This window comes from Oryctolagus cuniculus, chromosome 14, assembly GCF_964237555.1.
Source record: "Oryctolagus cuniculus chromosome 14, mOryCun1.1, whole genome shotgun sequence".
In the NCBI taxonomy this organism is placed as follows: Eukaryota; Metazoa; Chordata; class Mammalia; order Lagomorpha; family Leporidae; genus Oryctolagus; species Oryctolagus cuniculus.
In genome coordinates this window covers 15,321,893-15,341,258 of record NC_091445.1, presented here as the reverse complement: position 1 = coordinate 15,341,258, position 19,366 = coordinate 15,321,893, and the positions used below count along the sequence as shown (strand labels likewise).

General features: G+C 38.5%; 1 long non-coding RNA gene across 1 annotated transcript in view; it reads right to left on the bottom strand.

Annotated features, from left to right (window-relative positions):
* Window positions 1-11,118, bottom strand: part of LOC108177265 (uncharacterized) — a 29,530-nt gene extending 18,412 nt beyond the window's left edge. The window contains exon 1 of the long non-coding RNA XR_001794081.3: window positions 10,609-11,118. This is a non-coding gene — a long non-coding RNA (uncharacterized lncRNA). The remainder of the gene's footprint in view (window positions 1-10,608) is intronic.
* Window positions 11,119-19,366: the final 8,248 nt, after the last annotated feature.

Sequence of the window (19,366 nt, the reverse complement as noted above, 5' to 3'; positions counted from 1 at the left end):
AAGAAATCCATAGCTCATTGGAAACAAAGTGATGGGGATGTACTTTGTTGATCTGCAATATTTGCCACACATTTAGCTGATGGTTATTTTAATTTAATTTTTTTCAAAAAACCAGAAAGCTAGGGTAGAAAGTTATTCACTAGGAGGTAAGTTAAGACTTCCAGGAATCAGCTAATAACTTGTTCTCAGATTAGACTGAACCTAGGTCACAAAGGTAAGCATCTAGCTATTATACGGCCAACTTTATATCATTCAAGTCAAGCTTGAAAAAAGCGTGTTTCAGATGTTGACTTTTGCTTTCCCCAGATGCATGTGATCTTTGGAGGAGAAAAGGACAGCGTTAGGCCCTTGGTGCTGGCATTTTCATGTCTTTCTCAATGCTGCAACCATGCTGAGTCCTTTGGAGATGTTCTTTTACTGGACTGCTCCCCAATGAAACTGGGTCTTGAAGTGTCAATGGTATCAAGAGAGATCATAGGGTACCCCTCTAAATCTGCCTCTGGTTGATGTCAGTCCTGCTGGCCCTGTGGATTCTGGTCATAGCTACCAACTTTCTCTTTGAAACTTCTTCCTTTTCATTATGTTTAGGTGCCTCTCAAGTCACCAAGCTTTGGTCCAGACTCAAAATCAAATTTCTTTCTTCTCGTCTCTCTCTGACTGATCTCAGAGATATTACAAAGCACATTAAATCTCCAAAGAGAGACAGCACTTAAAAGTGCTATTTCACTTTTGTGTTAACTCACAAAAGTCAGTATCTCTGACTGATCACATATGAAAGAACCCTTAAAAAGAACAGTATCACATTAAAAAAAAATTTTTTAAAGCATTTTAAAGTGCTCTTCTGGGTCTATCTTCTTTTAGACTCTTCAACCTGATATAATGGTGGGGGTAGGTGGGTGGAAACTTGGTCTGAAAAATAACGATTAGCAAATTTAGGAAATTCTTTAAGTTTGACTGGATACTTTTTGCTTTGTCAGTACTACTAGCGGTGTGGGTATTTGATCTCTCATTTGACCAGTTCCAATTACTCTATAAGCGTTTCTGTTTTTTTTTTTTTGTTTTTTTTTTTTTTTTTTTTTTTTTAAACTAGTCTCTTCTCTCTCTGGAATAAAAGAACTCATAGTGATAATACTGGAGATTGACACAGAATTGTGTGTTGTGATAAACAAAAGTTAAGAAGTATTACTTTAGAAAAGGTATGCCATCTTTTAAAAATGTAAATAAAATTAAACATTAAAAGTTTGTGCAATTTTGATAAAGAAAGGAAAGTTAATTAGGTTGATAACACATGAAAATAATATCAGAGCTGAGATTATGACTGATTTTTGCTCCTAGGGAGGAGGATATTAATTTACTATATTTACCAAGAAGTTTGAACATCCTGTGAAATAGATAGAACAAAGTTCAGAAAAATTAAGCTAGCCCAAGTTTCCCAAAATAGCATTTGTTTGTTATACTTATGTAAGGATGGGAACCAGACATTTTCAGCTAGCTCTTATATTACTATGTGGAATTCCAAGCCTAGATATGTGGTTTATAACTGTTTTTATTATATCAAGTAAGCCTGAATAATTCTCAACCTCACATGCCATTAAATATTATCAGTGACTGCAGAGTCATTTACAGAATTGATTTTCCTAAAATTTCTTATCACCTAAATCTCTTCAAGATAGACTTAGAACTTGAGCAATGTCTTATAATATTCTAGTGTTACAGAATGGTTGTGAGTGTGAGTGTGTGTGTGTGTGTGTATGGTATATTTTCATTTTCTGGTCTTTGTGAAGGTGAACATACTATGAAGAGAAAATATGAAAATTAAATCACATTGTGGAATATCTGATATATTCACTGAGAAAGATCACTATCACTACTTGACTAAGGTTTTATGATCATCCTCCACATGGGAAAGCCATACTATGATCACAAAATATTCCTTATTCTATAGTTTTTATGACCAGTGTCAAATTGAAATTTCCTTTTCTCCCCTTGAGTCTCAGGAAACTGTTAAGACTTCTTTACGTTTTGAACCTTGAGGCAAGATGCATATAAATATTTTTATTCCATGAAGTATCATCTACAAGTTTATACTATTGGACAGAATAGATATCATGTGTGAGTCTAAGAACATTCTTGGAACTTACTGAGTTCTTAAATATTTATACAGTGTGAGAGGTCAGTTCATAACTCAATTTGCTCCAAGTCAGAGTGGTTGACATTTTGATTTTGATTTTCACATATCAGAACTTTATTCTGAATTCTACTTTCTAGCTGGTTCATTTGCATCGGTGTTTTGTAGATGAACAAGAGTGCACCCCATTGACAACCCTTCCAAATTTTTAGGTAAAGTAAATTCAAGATCAAATTCAAATCTATATTTAAAATCCTTCTTTTAAAAATATAGTTTATACTTGACAGGTGATATAATGGATCGTATTAGTACATTGCATTATAGATCAATTTTAATATTGGTGCCCACTAAATAAATACCATTGATGGATGAATAATTTATATGATTTTTTAAATGTAGACATCTCTACATAGATACTACTTAAAACATATGAACTTATTATGTGATGACCATTGTGGCAGAAAAAGAAATAAATAGCTGTAAGGTATTTACAAGACTCAGAATTGACAAAATGTACCCAAGTTTTCAATTTGAAAAATTCAGAAAATGAAATTTATACCTGAAGCATTGTCCTCCTGGTTCTTCTTCTTCTTTTTTTTTTTTTTTTTTTTTTTTTTTTTGACAGGCAGAGTGGACAGTGAGAGAGAGAGAGAGACAGAGAGAAAGGTCTTCCTTTTGCTGTTGGTTCACCCTCCAATGGCCGCCGCGGCCGGCGCGCTGCAGCCGGCGCACCGCGCTGATCCGATGGCAGGAGCCAGGTGCTTCTCCTGGTCTCCCATCCTCCTGGTTATTTTTAAAGGGCATATATCTTACACTATCTTTAGGATAAGTCTACTTGAGTGAAATTTTTATTTTACATAAAAAAGTGTATTTTATTTTTCAAAAAAGATTAATTCTTTTATATTTATTGAACTAATTAATGTTACCTATATTTCTAGCAAAACAACTGTTGTTATCGAAATTAACATTGCAATAGCTAACATTTTGTGAACAATTGTTACACTCCAGGCACTGTTTTATGCACTGACAAACGCAAACTCATTTCATCTTCCTAAGAGCTCTATATGGTAAAAACCATTATGGAATCATTTGAAGATAAAGGAAACAGGGCAATTAGACATGTAGAAAAAGTGTCCCAAGTTACACAGCACATTTATGTTGGATTCAGACGCTATCACCTTAAACTATGATCTATATTGCCTATAAAATGCTGGATTTTTTTTTTGTCTTCACTGTTTGGGAGGTCCATTTCTTTCAGTTTATATTTGCTTCTTCAGAGGACAAGTATTGAGATGAATTGTGAAAATGTAGGTTATCAACTGAGAATTCTGTTATTCTCTCCTAAATAAGATACAGGCAAATGACAAACTGATTTCATAATGTCTTTTTGTTTTTGCTGTTATTTATATTTTAATAAGATTTTTGGTTCTGTGTTGACATAACTTCAGCAACTTAAATCAAAGCAAGGATACTCGGAAGAAAAAGGATTGGTTCATGCTCACTTTGTACTCTGTGTTTGGTTCTTAGAAAGTTGAATTTTCAAAAAAAAAAAAAACAAACCAACAACTATCTTTGAAATAGTTTTTATAATATCTTTGAAGATATTTTGCTTGGGAAGCTATGTTAAAATACATAAAATGCTGGCGTGATCAACCTAAATTATTACCTGTACTTTTAATAATTGTTATACAGGTGTAGTCTAATATGCCCACAAAGCTGAGAAAGGTGAAGCATGATTTAATAATTTCAGTTCATAAATCTACAAAGGGAAAAGTCCGGCCTGCCTTGAACCAAAGATGAACACCAGCTCCAGAGGGGAGAAGTGCCGAAATGAACAAAACTTTTTAAAATCAGGTAGCACATTGTTTTAGGAAATAAAATTATTAGCTTTAAAAAAAAAAACAAACCAGTTTCCACAGATGCCCTATCAAACACTACAGGGGAAGCCCAGGTGGGGCACTACCAAGTAACATAATGCTTTAGTACTTGTTTATAAATCCTCATACTTCTTCCAAACAACCGAAACTCTGTAAAGAATCACATGCAAATATAAATATAAAATAAAATATATATTACTCTAAATCCAAACACTCATTTACATGCTGCGACATATTTGAGTGAGTGAAGTGCTATATGTGGTTAGTATTTGCCTGGAAATGCTAGAAATGGGAACATATGTACTCACATAAGGAATTCCCTTGAAGTAACAATATATCTACCCAATATTGCAATGTACGCTGTGTTTTTCACATATTGCTTTCCTAATCGGATCAACACAGGTTATCTTGCATAGTTGAATTATTCACATGTTTAACAAGAAGTGTGGCACTCAGGATACTTTATCTATTCTATAGTAAGGATTTATTTTCTTCTTTTAAATTATGTTGTTTTCCAAGATACGGAAGCTCATTTTATTTAATTCATACTGATGTTAGTGGTATTATAATGCTTTTTGGCCCGATTTTCGAAATAAAAATACCCAAATTTAATAATCACTGCTAACTGCACCCATGCAATTTCCTCTAATGTTATTAGTGAGCAAATTTATATTGTTTTGCTTTATGCTTATCTTTTAAAGATGTATTTTTTGAAAATGACTCCAGTGCCCTGAGCAGCGTATGGAACAAGCAGTGACTAAATGCCTGACTCCTCTTTCTCAGACTTAGACCTTCTTATCTTTCTTGCCAAAATTCTTGGTGCTCTTTTATCATTTTATTCGTTCGCTTTTTTGTTTGTTTGTTTTCTTAATGGCATAAGCCAACACAAAACAACAAGAATCAAAGTTGAGAGTGAGGGGTAGAGGCAGAGCATGAAAAAGATCCATGAGCTTTGCTTTATGTTTTCCCAATCTCTCTGCAATGTCTACTTAAAACATACAATATGCAATCTCATTGCCTTTGACCTTATTGGTTTCCCTTTTGAATGGGCACTAATAATTAATACAGAGCCATTGAGTGATGCGAATATATTCTCCATTGCATTGTTGAACATGCTAAATAATTTAAAACACACAGAGCACTCTCTAATGCTTGGTGGGGGGAGGTAAAATCATACCCATTTGGAGGGGGCAAAGGGTTGGGGGGGTCTTTGCTTTTTTGTTTCTATTGAATGCATTTCGGCTGTACAGCTGGAAAGGGCATTCCTATAGGACTTTAAAGGCAAAGTAGAAAAATGACATAAAAGCCTTGCTTGGATTTGATTGATGCACTCTCATATTTGAAGTTCACTCAGAGCTTTGTGCTAGAAGGCCTGGGTCACTCTATCCAGCACTCTAATGAGACTGTGTGTGAACACTTCCAGCTTTGTAAGCCTTGCTTTAATCAGAGATTGGAAAACACTCCTGACTGATAGGCTCCAGAATCAGATCTAAACAGAAAATAACATGCTCGATTTGGCCTCTGAAGGTGGGTTGAGCAAATCTTTGTGATGTATTGGAGCATTTGCTGAGTGCAAGCACACGTGGGGTGGTTCCTATTTCTGTCGGCAAATACAAATTTTTCACTCAGCAGGCGTAATCAGAGCTAACTCGAGAGGAGAAATAACAAAAACTCAACAGCCCTTAGCAACTCAGCATGGCATAGAGGGATTTAAGACTTTAGCATTTTATCTCCATCAGTATGAAAATGTATGAGGAAATCTGAACTTTGAAAGTGCAAATAAACACATTTAACACATTGCAAGCCACTGGTTTTACAGGGTCTTTCGCTGAGAACCTTCATTCCTTTCTCTATCAATTTCAACTAAGATTTTCTAGTTTTGTAAAACTTGTTTCTTAATTTTCACCATTTAACCAAGTGAGCCTATGTGGATGAGCAAAGAATAATGCAAATAGCACCTCCCAATGGGTTACTAGTGCATGGTGATATTATGAAGTTTAAAATTTCGTGCTGAATGACAGTAGACAGTGTGGTATGAGCAAACATTATTCTTACCCTGTGTGAGAGTTACAAAAAATCCCCAATACTCGCTATCCAGAGTGATACGTTTGGATCTTATGTAAACAAAAAAGCAATAATGAAAATCATTAGAAAAAGCATGGCCACTCAGAGCACTGTCTACACAATTTTCATATCACTTTTCTTTTTTAAGTTTATTTTATTTTGCCTGAAAGGCAGGATAACACACACACACACACACACACACACACACACAGAGAGAGAGAGAGAGAGAGAGAGAGAGAGATAAAGAGAGATTGAGAGACCCAGAAACAAAGATCTTCCATTCACTGGTTCACTTCCCAAACTATGGCAAGAGCCAGGGTTGGGCCAGGCCAGAGGCAAGAGCCCAGAACCCCATCTGGGTCTTCATCGAGCTGGGCACCCCAGGTGGTGGCTTAACTTGCTGTGCCACAGTGCCAGCCTTCATTTTTCTCTAGTGTGCAGTATTCCTGTGTTTGTTACTACCATTTCTTAGAAGCAGCCAAATATTGAAATGCATCTTGCCACTGTTTCACAACAAACTCCATGTCCCTTTCTCAACATGTCTGAAACACGACTTGCTTCTATGTTAACACTGTCCAAGCATCTGCGGTCCTAAAATTCTACTAGTAAGGAAACCATGTATCTTATCACCCGAGTTTAGAATGTTGAAAAATGAAAAGTCACATTATTAATGAGGCTAAGAAACAGACATGATGTGAAGTATACTGGGAATAACTGGATATATGATACCTACAGAGAACTTTTTTTAAGTTTTGTAGGTGTTGCCTTAATTTATGTTAGAATGATAATTCTTCTTTGAGACAAATTTTACTTAACGTATTTTGAATAGCTCCTCCATGGCCAACTTTGTTTCTATCCACCACTCTAAAGATATTTGTCACCATGTTTTATAGATTTCTTAGTAGCTGAACATTTAGCTTGATTTCTATCTAGCATAACCCTATTTGAGTCTCAAGGAAATATTATAAGTTGGCAAGTCCATGATGCACATTTCTCCCCTAAATATTTTTTTGTCTTTTAATAGAAGTATATTAACTCAGCTGACTCAAAGGGTACAAATTTCGCTCTGACTTCAGGAGCCTGAAAATATTGTCTTAATGAGTAAAGTATCTTGACTTCCAAATCAAGAGCAGGAAACTCATAAAATTCCACATTCCTCATCTTGCCCTATGTTCCACCCCTCACTTTGTTCTACTTTCCCCCTAAACCACTTGGAATGTTTATTATGAAAGTAAAGAAATCACTAGCTCAGAGAATCCCGTGCCTGCTTTTCTTCTGAAAGAACCAAAGATATACTGCTTTCAGAACTACAAATTGTAGGATCAAATGTTCTAGGCAAATCCATACCTGTTTTTAGGATATTCCTACCTCTTTCCCTAAGTGTTAGTTTTTCAGAATTCAGGTAGACTATTTGCAGCAAACTAAATTCTCTGTGTGTGTTTCTGTCTCTCTCAGTCTCTTTCTCTCTGCAACAATGTTTACTAACGATCAACTTGGAATGAGAGAATCTTGTAAATTGTCCAATCCTCTTAACTTTTATAATTTTATGTAACAAAATTTATATGTTTGTATGTATCTCATAAAATTTTAGTTTATTGAATGAGTCCATAAAAAAATAGAACTGAACTAAAAGATTTTATGCATATTTACATAAATTATTACATCAACACAAGTTTCTAAATATTTTCATACTTTTTTGTTTGACACTATCAAAAAAGATTGTAAGCTATTGAGTATTTTCTCTACCATTCATCAATTGGCAAATGTTTATGATACTAAGTAGACCATACTTTTTCTTCTTTCTTTAAATTTTTGTTTTACATAATTTTATATAAAATATTGTGATTTTCCTTAAGTTTGAAAAAAATCAGTAAAAATAAGATGATTAAGAAAGAAGCATGCTGTTAGTGAAATGAGCAAAATTGAATTTGTACCAAAAGAATGATTATGGTATTAAAGATTATGGAAATTATTAGATGGGTAAATTTTTGTTAATGCCATGTCCTTCCTTGTGTGTACCATTTTCCTATATTTGTGTAAGCAGAGGGTTGGCACAGGTAAAAAATTAAATGTTATATTGAGATAATTTGGTTTGATTAATGTGTCAATTATATTCCCAAGGAAGCATTTTCCCTTTCCTATTACATCCAATCTGAGACTGAACTCCATCCATTCTATTTTCTAAATAGCCATCAGTGAAGCTGCTTCCCTATGTAATCACTGTCATTGGATTAGTTTAGGCCATTTCTCCTACATGAACACCTTGCCTCCAGGTTTGTCCCTCATCAATGTATTCTCCAAGTAGTTGTGAGAATAAGTTCTCTAGAATGCAAATCTGTTTTGATCTGCTTGAAATCATTTGCTAGATCTCCATTACACACAGATAAATTCAAACTCATATCATGGATAACAACATCCTTTACATCATGGCCCCTCTTGATCTGTGGCTCACTCCATTGCTTCTGAGTTCCATTGCAGCCTCTCCTTCCATTTTCCTTAAACATTCTTTCTATTCAACCTCTTCTTCCTTCTACATCAATCCCAATCTTTGTCTTCTGTTCAGGCCAGTTTTATCACTTCCCCCAAACACCTTCCTACGTGAGTAGTATCTGGTAAGGGGTCCCTCCTCTATGCAATAGTAATCTGCTCTTGTTTTATCTTAGCTATTTATTTGCCTGAACCTCTACTATAGCCAAGCTTCATAAAGTTACATAGTTCCCACTTTGTTCACAAGAACAAGCCAGACTTAACTATATGTGCTTGGTACATATAACTGATTTGATAAAAGAACAAATAAGTATTGACATACTTGAGACAATTCGATATTAAAGAATACATCTTCCCATATTGTCAATCTTATTTCCTATATAGAAAACTGGCTTTGAATAAATAAAGTACTTAAGAGCAAATTCATTATTTGACTTCAAGTCTTCAGCAATCATTTTTTTGTTATTTTTTTTGCTTTATCACTAGATTCTCTGCCCCGCCCCAACACTTTCTCTCTCTCTCTCTCACCTTACCTATATTTCAAAGGAAACTCTATCATCAACAGGCCAGAGAAAGACAGCAGTCTATCTCCATGAAATGCTGGGTTATGATAACCACAGAAACCTTGAAGAAAAAATGTTGACAAGGATTTCCATTCTGTATTGGTAGTAAGTACTGACATTTACATTGTTGCTTACTTGTAAATAAATTTTTTAAAAGTTCAAGAAAGTTTATTATTTTTCCATTGCCAAGTGAACATAGGACTCATTCAGCTAATTTTCTGTTAAGCTATTTTTCAGATCAAGTGTTATGATTTTCTTTTCCTTTTCATACTTTGAGGTCCCAGACTCCATTTTAAAAAAAAAAAGATTTATTTTATTTATTTGAAAGACAGAGTTGCAGAGAGAGGTAGAGCCAGAGAGAGAGGTCTTCCAAATGTTGGTTCACTCCCCAAATGGCCTCAATGGTCAGAACTGAGCTGAGCTAATCCAAAGCCAGGAGCAGGAGTCTCTTCAGGGTCTCCCACATGGGTGCAGGGGCCCAAGGACTTGGGCCATCTTCTACTGCTTTCCCGGGCCATATCAGAGAGCTGGATAGGAAGTGGAGAAGCTATGTGGCCAGCACCGTGGCTCACTAGGCTAATTCTCCGCCTTGCGGCGCCGGCACACAGGGTTCTAGTCTCAGTCAGGGCGCCGGATTCTGTCCCGGTTGCCCCTCTTCCAGGCCAGCTCTCTGCTGTGGCCAGGGAGTGCAGTGGAGGATGGCCCAAGTCCTTGGACCCTGCACCCGCATGGGAGACCAGGAGAAGCACCTGGCTCCTGGCTTTGGATCAGCGCAGTGTGCCGGCCGCAGCACGCCGGCTGCAGCGGCCATTGGAGGGTGAACCAACAGCAAAAGGAAGACCTTTCTCTCTGTCTCTCTCTCTCTCATTGTCCACTCCTCCTGTCAAAAAATAAATAAATAAATAAATAAATAAATAAATAAAGGAAGTGGAGAAGCTGGCACTAGAACCAGGACCCATGTGGGATGCTGCCACTGAGGGCTGGGGCTTTAGCCCACTGCACCACAGCGCCAGCCCCCCACACTGAATTTATGTCTCTGAAATGATATCTAGATATTTCAATAATAATTTGATAACAGTATTTTCAGCTCTGCAGTTTGGCATAATAAAGTTCATAAGAGGGACATATTTAATATAATAAATGAAATTTATAAAATGAATATGAATAGCTAAAATGTTACCCTTTATATTCTAATTATTGTCAAATTTTTAAAATAAATTGGAGGAAGTGAAAATTAAAATGAATACATCAGCTTATCTTATTAAACATACCGTCCTAATTAGAGAAATACCTAAACTCAGGCCAATTTAATTTTTAAAATTAAAGAAACATCTAGGTATTCAGAGAATAAGCTACTTGAAATATAAATGAAGAAAATGTTGGAAAATTAATTTTATCAGGAAGATTTCAAGCACCAGACAGTTTGAAGGAGTTAAGGCAAGTCTGCTTCAAATTGCATATAATTTCCAAGTCTATTACATTTACTTACAAGCTCAGTTCTATTTCTCTTTATCTTCTTGTTTTTGACTTGATCAAGGAATTAAATGCTGCACTATAGTTAATTAATTTTCTGGCGCACAACATTTTCTTCTATGCTGGGATCACAAACGATCAGCCAGACCTTTCTCTTGAGTGAATACATGGGTCTATTCCTGAAGCACACGTTGACTTGGCCAGCTCATTCTCCTCTGCAGTTCCCTTAGCTTCCACACTGCGTGCTCTGAGCTCCAGTGCTGTCCTCACAACTTTGTCACCCACACATTTACACTCTGACCTCTGCGGACAGAACATAGAAGATGCCTTAAAGGGCCAGAGCTGCAGCCTCAAGGTGGAGCCTCCTGAGGAACTCAATGTTTGGCTTCCATCCTCCAACTCAGAGTTCATGTATTTTACTCCAGCTCCTGTTCCTTTATTCTTTATTTACATAAATATAAGCTCTTAAAGTAAGTATTGCTCTCTACATCTGTGGAGGCAAATAATCAAAAAATTGGAGGAAAGCAGTACTGGGGCCAGAGGGGAATTTTAAATATCTACTCACCACAGTTCTAGGAAATCCCCTGGAAAGGAAGGCGAAATCCACAAGTTCATGTGCTGCTAGGAAAAAAAGAACTCATTAATCTGCATTCTCTAGCCTGTATAAATAAAGTAATTTTAGGAAAAGTCAGAGTTGATTGGTTACCACACCAGGCACAAAGTTCCTCACTTCATTTCAGTTGTCAGAACTGACAAAACTGAAATCATTCTTGAAAATGCCTTGACCTTTTTATTTCTCCTTTTTTTAATGGAAAATCAGCTTTTTATTTAAAGTAAGCAAATTTCATGTAATTCATAAATACAAATTTAGGAACATACTGTTAATTCCCACCCTACTCTCCCTCCTGTCCATACTCCCTTCCTCCTCCTTTCTTTCTTATTCCCTCTCAATTTTTTTTTACAATGATCTACTTTTAGTTTACTTTATACTCATAAGATTAACCCTGCACTAAATAAAGAGTTCAACAAGCATCAAGAAAGAAAAACACACTGTTCCTCAACAGAAGAGATGAGACCTGTAAACAATCATTGGATCTCAAAATGTGGATTTCACTCCTGTACATTAAATCTTTAGTACTCTGTTTAGTTACCACAGATCTGGAAAAACACAGATACCAGTGTTTAAGTAGTGTTGTTAGACCCATTGTTTAAAAATGCCATGAATAAACCAGAAGTTCAAGAAGCTTGCAAAAGTCAGGCTAATTGTTATTAAATTATATTTTTAAATATAACTAAAACTCTGCAGTAAATAATATGAACATCATAATAAACATGACTCCTAGGATTGAGGAAATCATTTATTGCAAAGAAAACTTGATATTTGCCTGGAGAAGGGGGAGCGGGAGGTACCAGAGAAAATCAGTTTTATTTTTTTCGTTAATCTGTTCTTATTATTTTTTCCTGTTTGGAAAATGCATTTTGTTCTTTTGTCAACAAAGCTTATCTACCTTGTTGTAAGATACTACAGAAAAAGTAAACTATATATGGAAGAACAGCTTAACATTTTTTCTACCAATTTTCTCTAAATATTTATATTTAACTATTCTACTGGTTTTTAGGGTATATTTAAAATTTTCTAAATTTTAGGCCAGTTGTTAAAAACAGTTATATCGCAGTTGCAAGAGCTGGAAGAGTAAAATAGGTAAAATGGGGTTTATAATCATTGAATGAAAAAGAAGAGAAACTGAAATAAGTAATTTCTCTTCAATAGAAAAGGATCCCAGTGTTTTTAAATTAAGAAGTAAAAAGCCAAGGTCTAAGTACCATGTAAACTCATTTTAAATGTCATGTCTGCTTAGGAGCTAATCATCAGGATGTCTATTTCCTCTTCTTGCTTGAGCCATCAAATTTGTCAAAATTTTATGATAATTCATTCTATCATTCCTTAGACATTTAAATGACAGAGTCCTAGAAAAGGAAAAAAGCATCTGTAATCCTACTCCTCATGTGAAAACTGCCTCCAGAGAGGCCTGAAAAACGTTCCCCATCCTGGCAGGAGCAGCAGCTGAACTTCTCGGTTCCACTATGATTTCTTGCCTTTTTGGAAAATGACAATAAATTGGCTGCCTACCGTTGTTGACCTTTGACCTGTGAGCCCTGGCTGACCACGTCTTAGCTTGCCTGTTTAAGTCAGCAGCTCCAGCATCATTCTGATCCTCTCCCAGAGGGTGTGAAGCTCTCGCTCTCCTGAACGGGTAAGCTCCCCCTCTAGTGTTCACTGCTCATCAAATTATTCCTCCAACAAATAAGAAAGAAAGCTCCCTGATTTTTGTCCCCCACAGAAGGACAAAACTTGGAGCATAATGTGTAGGTGCTGAGTGGCACGAAGAGCAAAAGGTAAGTATAAATGCTGCATTTTAAGGAAGTCCTTTCCTTTTCATCCCCTTGGAGGGAACCCGCTGTTTCCTACGGCTAAGAACCAGGCTGCTCATGCTGCCTCTCAGGCAGACTGCATGGCTGAACAGAGAGTGAGTTTGGAGGTTATGAGCTGACTGGGTGAACCCCAGTCCTTTCTGTAGGGAGGTTTCACCTGGTTAAGAATAAATGACTGCTAGTCACCAAAGCTGACACCTGGTGGCTCTTGGTGGCTCTTTCTTTGCATTCCATTAACTAACAGAGGAACAGGACAGGGAGAGGTACTAAACACCAGACTTTTACTTTCTTCCAGAATTCTGAGAAAGAGCAGTAAAAGAATTAAATCCTTTCCAATTTCTGTTACAAGAATCTTGGTAAATAAGGTCCCAAACTGTCAAAGCCTTAACCTTCCTTTATCTGACACAGAACTATAGAAAATAGTGCAGTAGATATTGGTGAGAGTTGCAAAGGCTGTTGCATACAAAGGATAATAGTTCAGCAATTTCATAAAATCTAATGTTGAAGCCTCACTGAGACACTAATCCAGATTTTATTATGCAGTTGAAAGTGGAAGAGAGAGAGAGAGAGAGAGAGGGAGAGAAAAAGGAAGAAAGGGAGGGCGGCAACTAGGGAAGAAGGAAGGAAGGATGGAAGGAAGGAAGGAAGGAAGGAAGGAAGGAAGGAAGGAAGGAAGGAAGGAAGGAAGGAAGGAAGGAAGGTGAGAGAAAGAAACCAGACAAAAGCCTGAAATAGTTCTGGAAAGTTAAACTACATGGTTGATGTGGCCGGCGCCGTGGCGTAGTAGGTAAAGCTGCCGCCTGCAGTGGCCACATCCCATATGGGCACCAGTTCAAGTCCCAGCTACTCCAATTCGGATCCAGCTCTCTGCCATGTCCTGGGAAAGCAGTAGAAGATGGCCCAAGTCCTTGGGCCCCTACACCCATGTGGGAGACCCGGAAGAAGCTCCTGGCTCCTAGCTTCGGATTGGCGCAGCTCCAGCTGTTGCGGTCATCTGGGGAGTGAACCAGCAGATGGAAGACCTCTCTCTCTCTCTCTCTCTCTTTCTCCCTCTCTCTCTCTCTTCCATCCTCTGGTTCATCCTCCCAGGTGGGTGTCATGTCTGAGGCTGATCCAGGCCTACATCAAGAGCCAGGAGCTACATCTGGGTCCCCCAAATGGATGCTATGCACCCAACTACTTGGGCCATCATCCACTGCCTTCCCAGATGCATCAGCAGGGAGTTGGATTAGAAGCAGAATAGCTCAGATCTCCAACTGGCGCTCTGATGTGGGATGCTGTCATTGAAAAAGCAGATGACCTGCTGTGCAATAATGCTGGCTCCCAGAGAATCTTAGTAAGCAGTAGTTTCAAAGTTTCTTGCAATGAATTAATTGTATGTGTCTTGAAACAGGTCATATGACTCAGTTAAAGTTCAGGTCAGAAATAACATGGCCAGTAAGTGAGGGGATTTCAAGATGGCAAAATAGGGAATGACATACTGTGCTAGACTAGGGATAAATAGTTAAAAAAAAAAAGTGTACACTCTCAAGAAAAATTAGAGAGAAAATTGCACTGAAAATTCTAAGAAAAGGAAGAGGAACATCGTGGAGCTGTGCAGAAGTGCAGCACAAACACAAAAACAACAGGTGACTGTAGCAGCCGAGAGCCAGAGCGGGAGGCAGCCTGGAGACAGAGGTGACGCCAGACTGCAGCAACCCGTGTGGATAGAGCAGATCTGCCTTTCTGTGGACCAGGCAGGCTGGCAAGGCAGAACCGAACCTCTGCACCCAGCAACTGTGCGAGCCTTGTGTGCTGACACTGTGGAGATGCAGTGGATGCACGAAAGGATGCAGCGTGCAGCTGGGTCTCTGGGCAATCACTGGGTGTGGTTCCACACCCTTGGAGCTCCTTGGTTGCCTGGGGTGGATCACTGCAGTGTGAATTGAGCTCACAGTGAGGACAGAACAGATCACTTGTGTGATTCATATGGCAGTGCAGGTGAGTGTTGAACCTGCTGGGGGCCAACACCCAGGCATTGCTCAGCTTGGAGGAGAGAAGGTGAAGGGGTGATCACACCAACAGGTCATTCTCCCCAGTCTATTAACAAGAGGAGATCTACCACGCCCAACATAGGTGTTACCCTGGATACTCGCCCCACCCTGGAGCACTAACCATAGCTCTCTGGCCACACCCAGCACTTACCTCTTGGTATTCACTGAAAGTGCAGATATTCCACTAAGTCACAGAGGCATAGCTCAAGACAAAAGCCATCAGAAGAAAAAACCAACAGGTAACTCCACAAATGCTTAAAATAAATACAGAAATTCAAAAAACAAGAATAAGGTAGACATCATGATTCCCCACCATCACCACAGGAATGCATTTCAATAATAGAATGTAAGGATGAAGAGACTGATGAAATGCCAGAAATAGAATTCAAAAGATTAATCACAAGATTACTAAAAAGCGATCAGAAGCAAATCCATGAACTAAAGAAAACCTTACATGACATGAATGAAAATTTTTCCCATGAAGTTGAAGTTTTAAAGAGAAATCAAAATGAAATATTAGAAATGAAGAATTCAATAGAAAAAATAAATGTGGTGGAAAGACTTGGTGAGGCAGAAAAAAAGAATATGCAGGCTAGAAGACAAATCTTTGGAAATCTTTCAGTCAGACCCCCCCCCCCCAACAAAAAAGAAAGAAAGTAGAAAACCTAAAAACAGTATTGGAGATTTATGGGATATTATCAAATGACCCAACGTTCAAGTCTTATGAGTTCCTGAAGGTGTGGAAATACAGAATGGACTAGAACACCTATTTAGTAAGATAATTAAAGAAAACTTCCCCAATTTGGAGAAAGAAAGGGATGTCAAGGACAGGAAGCGCGTAGAATGCCTACTAAAATAATATGGCCGTGTTAAGTTAGCACTGACTTTAAACTCTTCAATTAGTGGTGATAAAATAAGCCCTCAAGTAATGTTTTTCTTAACATTAATAATTCTAAAACCACAGCTGATTATTTTTATTCTCAAAGTCCAAGTTAGCATTTATTTCTTAAATACAATACTAAGATTAGTCCAGCATTATGGTGTAGTGGATAGATAGGCTGCTCCTTGTGACGCTGGCATCTCATAAGGGTAACGGTTTGATTCCCGCTAGTCTACTTCCAGTGCAGCTCCCTGCTAATGTGCCTAGGAATGCAGTGGAAGAGCCTTAAGTGCTTGGGTCCTGCACTCACATGGTAGACCCGGAAGAAGCTCCTGGCTCCTGGCTCTGTTCTGGCCCAGCCGCAATCATTGTGGCAATTTGGGGACTGAACAAGCTGATGGAAGATTCTCTATCTCTCTCTCTATCTCTCTCACTCTGCCTTTCAAATAAGTAAATAAAAATCTTTCTAAAAATGCCTTAAATATTTATTATAGGGGTGGCATTGCGGCAAAGTGGGTTAAGCTGGTGCCTGGGATACTGGCATTCCACATGAGCACTAGTTGGAGTTCTGAGTTCTCCACTCCTACACCAGCTCCCAGGTAATGCACTTGGGGAAGCAGCAGAGAACTGACCCAATGTTTAGGCCCCTATCACCCACATGGGAGACCCAAATGGTGCAAATAGAGTTCTCGGTTCCTAGCTTCAGCCCGATCCAACACTGACTGCTGTAGTTATCTGGGGAGTGAACCAGCAGATGGAAGATCTCGTTCACACTCTCTCTCCTTTGTCTCTCCTGTCTCCCCTGCCCATCTCTTGGTAACCCTGCCTTTAACTAAATAAATAACATCTTAAGAAGTATTTATTATATAATTGTTATGATTTTTCTCTTTACTAGATTATTTAAACTAGATTGTTCAACAGAGGCAGCGAAAATTTTAAAACACCTTTACTGTGCTGCTTTTAATTTTCCTGGTTCTATGTCATATTAAATGCCATTTTAGTGTTCCTTTTTAAAGTTGACTCAAGGACTTTCTATTTGTTTTCAGATGTCGTATTTTTATTCATTTGAGAGGCAGATTGAGAGAGAGAGAGAGAGGCCTTCTATCCACTGGTTCACTCTCCAAATGGTTGCAACAGCCAGAACTGGACTGATCCGAAGCCAGGAGCCAGGAGCCAGGAGCTTCCTCTGGGTCTCCCACATGGGTGCAGGGGCCCAAGGACTTGGGCCATCTTCCACTGCCCTCCTAGGCCACAAGCAAAGAGCTGGATCAGAAGAGGAGCAGCTGGGACATGAACCAGTGCCTATACGGAATGCCAGCGCCACAGGTGGAATCCTAACCTACTGTGCCACAGCAGTGGTCCCCAAGAAATTTTTTAAAATGTCAAATCACATTGACACAGACAATGCATAGAATGGCCTATGGTCACGCTGGGATGCTGGTTCTCCCTGGTGGACGACCCTGCCCTGGGCTGGGTGGAGAGCACACACACTTCTCTCGGCGCTGTGGTTTTGATGCAAATAACCTTCAGTCACATTTCTCATGCTGGTATGCCCAGCATGAATTGGGGAGGGGGTGTGCAGCACGAATGCCAGTATAACCTTCTTTCATCTGATTCCTTTTAAATGGTGCTCTAAACTGTTGATATGGGTAATGTACAACCCATTAGCAAACTTCCAAAATTAAAAACAATGCTATAAAGGGAAAACTGAATTTTATGAAGCCTTCATAGCACAACTTTCTAGTTAGAATTTCACACTGAAATTTCTGCTATGAAGGAGGTCATGAGTTATGCTATTTTGATTAATTTAATTGATAAGCATTATGCAGCTTGAAAGGACAGATGAAGGGACTCTTGTCTATCAGGGTGGTTATAGAGAAACTCTCAGAGAAAAACAAGGACATCAACAAAAATAAAGACATGAAATAAATTTAATTATGCAGAACCCTAAGAATCTTTGTAATTTGGAGCAATTTATAATAGGATTATAAAATATAAGAATCACAAGGGACCTCAGAGATGATCTCATCTACTCTTTTCATTTGTCAAGTCTCAGGCTTAGGAAAACTGAATTGTTTGCTTAATGTCCTATGGCTACAAACTAGAGAACTAAGCATTGGATTGTGGTCTTTGGAGTCAATTGCAGTGCTGTATTACCAAGCAAGCTTCACTTGTACTTGAAGATAACTGGGAGTGTTTTCATCCAAATAGGCAGGGAAAGACATTGTTGGAAACTTTTGGGTACCTGTGCGTTATTCAAGAAGATAGTAAATATTTAGAGAGGAGGAAAGTTAAATGTTTGATGAGTGCAGAAAATGGGCTTGTTACACCCTTGAACCCATGCTCTGGGACTTCACCTTACCTAAAATAGCAACTGTTAAGACGCAGTGTGTCATTGAGACTGAGAAGTAAAGATCAAAATGAGAGTAGAATAAAGGCCATATATTTCTTATTAACATATATATTGGAAAAAGACATCAAGGTATCTGCTCACTAGGCAAGTTTATAGTAAAATGGTAATGGCAGACTCTAGCAAATTCATAAACTCAGTTCTTACAAATTATGTTAAACACTTTGGTTAACTAGGCTTGTGGATTTTCAGTCAAAATTATACATTCATTAATTTGTTAATCTGCAGCAACTCCAATGATGTTGAACCAAGAGTAAACGATTTGATGGCTTTTTAACTGTAACAGCAAGCCAAAAGAAAATGAAGTAGAAGCAGCATCACTGTTTGTTCTGCCAGCCCACCATCCTAAGTGGGCATGCAGAATTTAGTCCATGTTTACCTTCATCAGAGACTGGATGTTTGTGTCCCCCACTGCCTCTCAGATTCATGTTTTGAAATCTAATCCTTGGGGCTGGCACCGTGGTTCACTTGGTTAATCCTCCACCTGTGACGCCGGCATCTCATATGGGCGCCGGTTCTAATCCCGGTTGCTCTTCTTCCAGTCCAGCTCTCTGCTGTGGCCTGGGAAGGCAGTGGAGGATGGCCCAAGTGCTTGGGCCCTGCACCTGCATGGGAGACCAGGAGAAGCACCTTGCTCCTGGCTTTGGATCAGTGCAGCGCCTGCTGTGGCGGCCGTTGGGGGGTGAACCAATGGAAGGAAGACTTAGCTCTCTGTCTCTCTCTCACTGTCTATAACTCTTCATGTCAAAAAAAAAAAAAAAAAAAAAAAAAGAAAGAGGGAAAAAAAGAAAAAAAAAGAAAGAAATCTAATGCGTTATGTGTTGGTGTTTAGAAGTGGAGCCTTAGGGAAGACACGTGTCATGAGGTGGAACCCCCATGAATTAGTGACCTTGTAAGAATCTGGAGAGCTAGCTTGAGGGTCCAAGGAGAAGCTGGCATTTCCAGTCTGGGAGAGGGCCTCCACCAGAATCCAACCAGACTGGCATCCCGAGCCCAGACTTCTAGCCTCCAGAGCTAT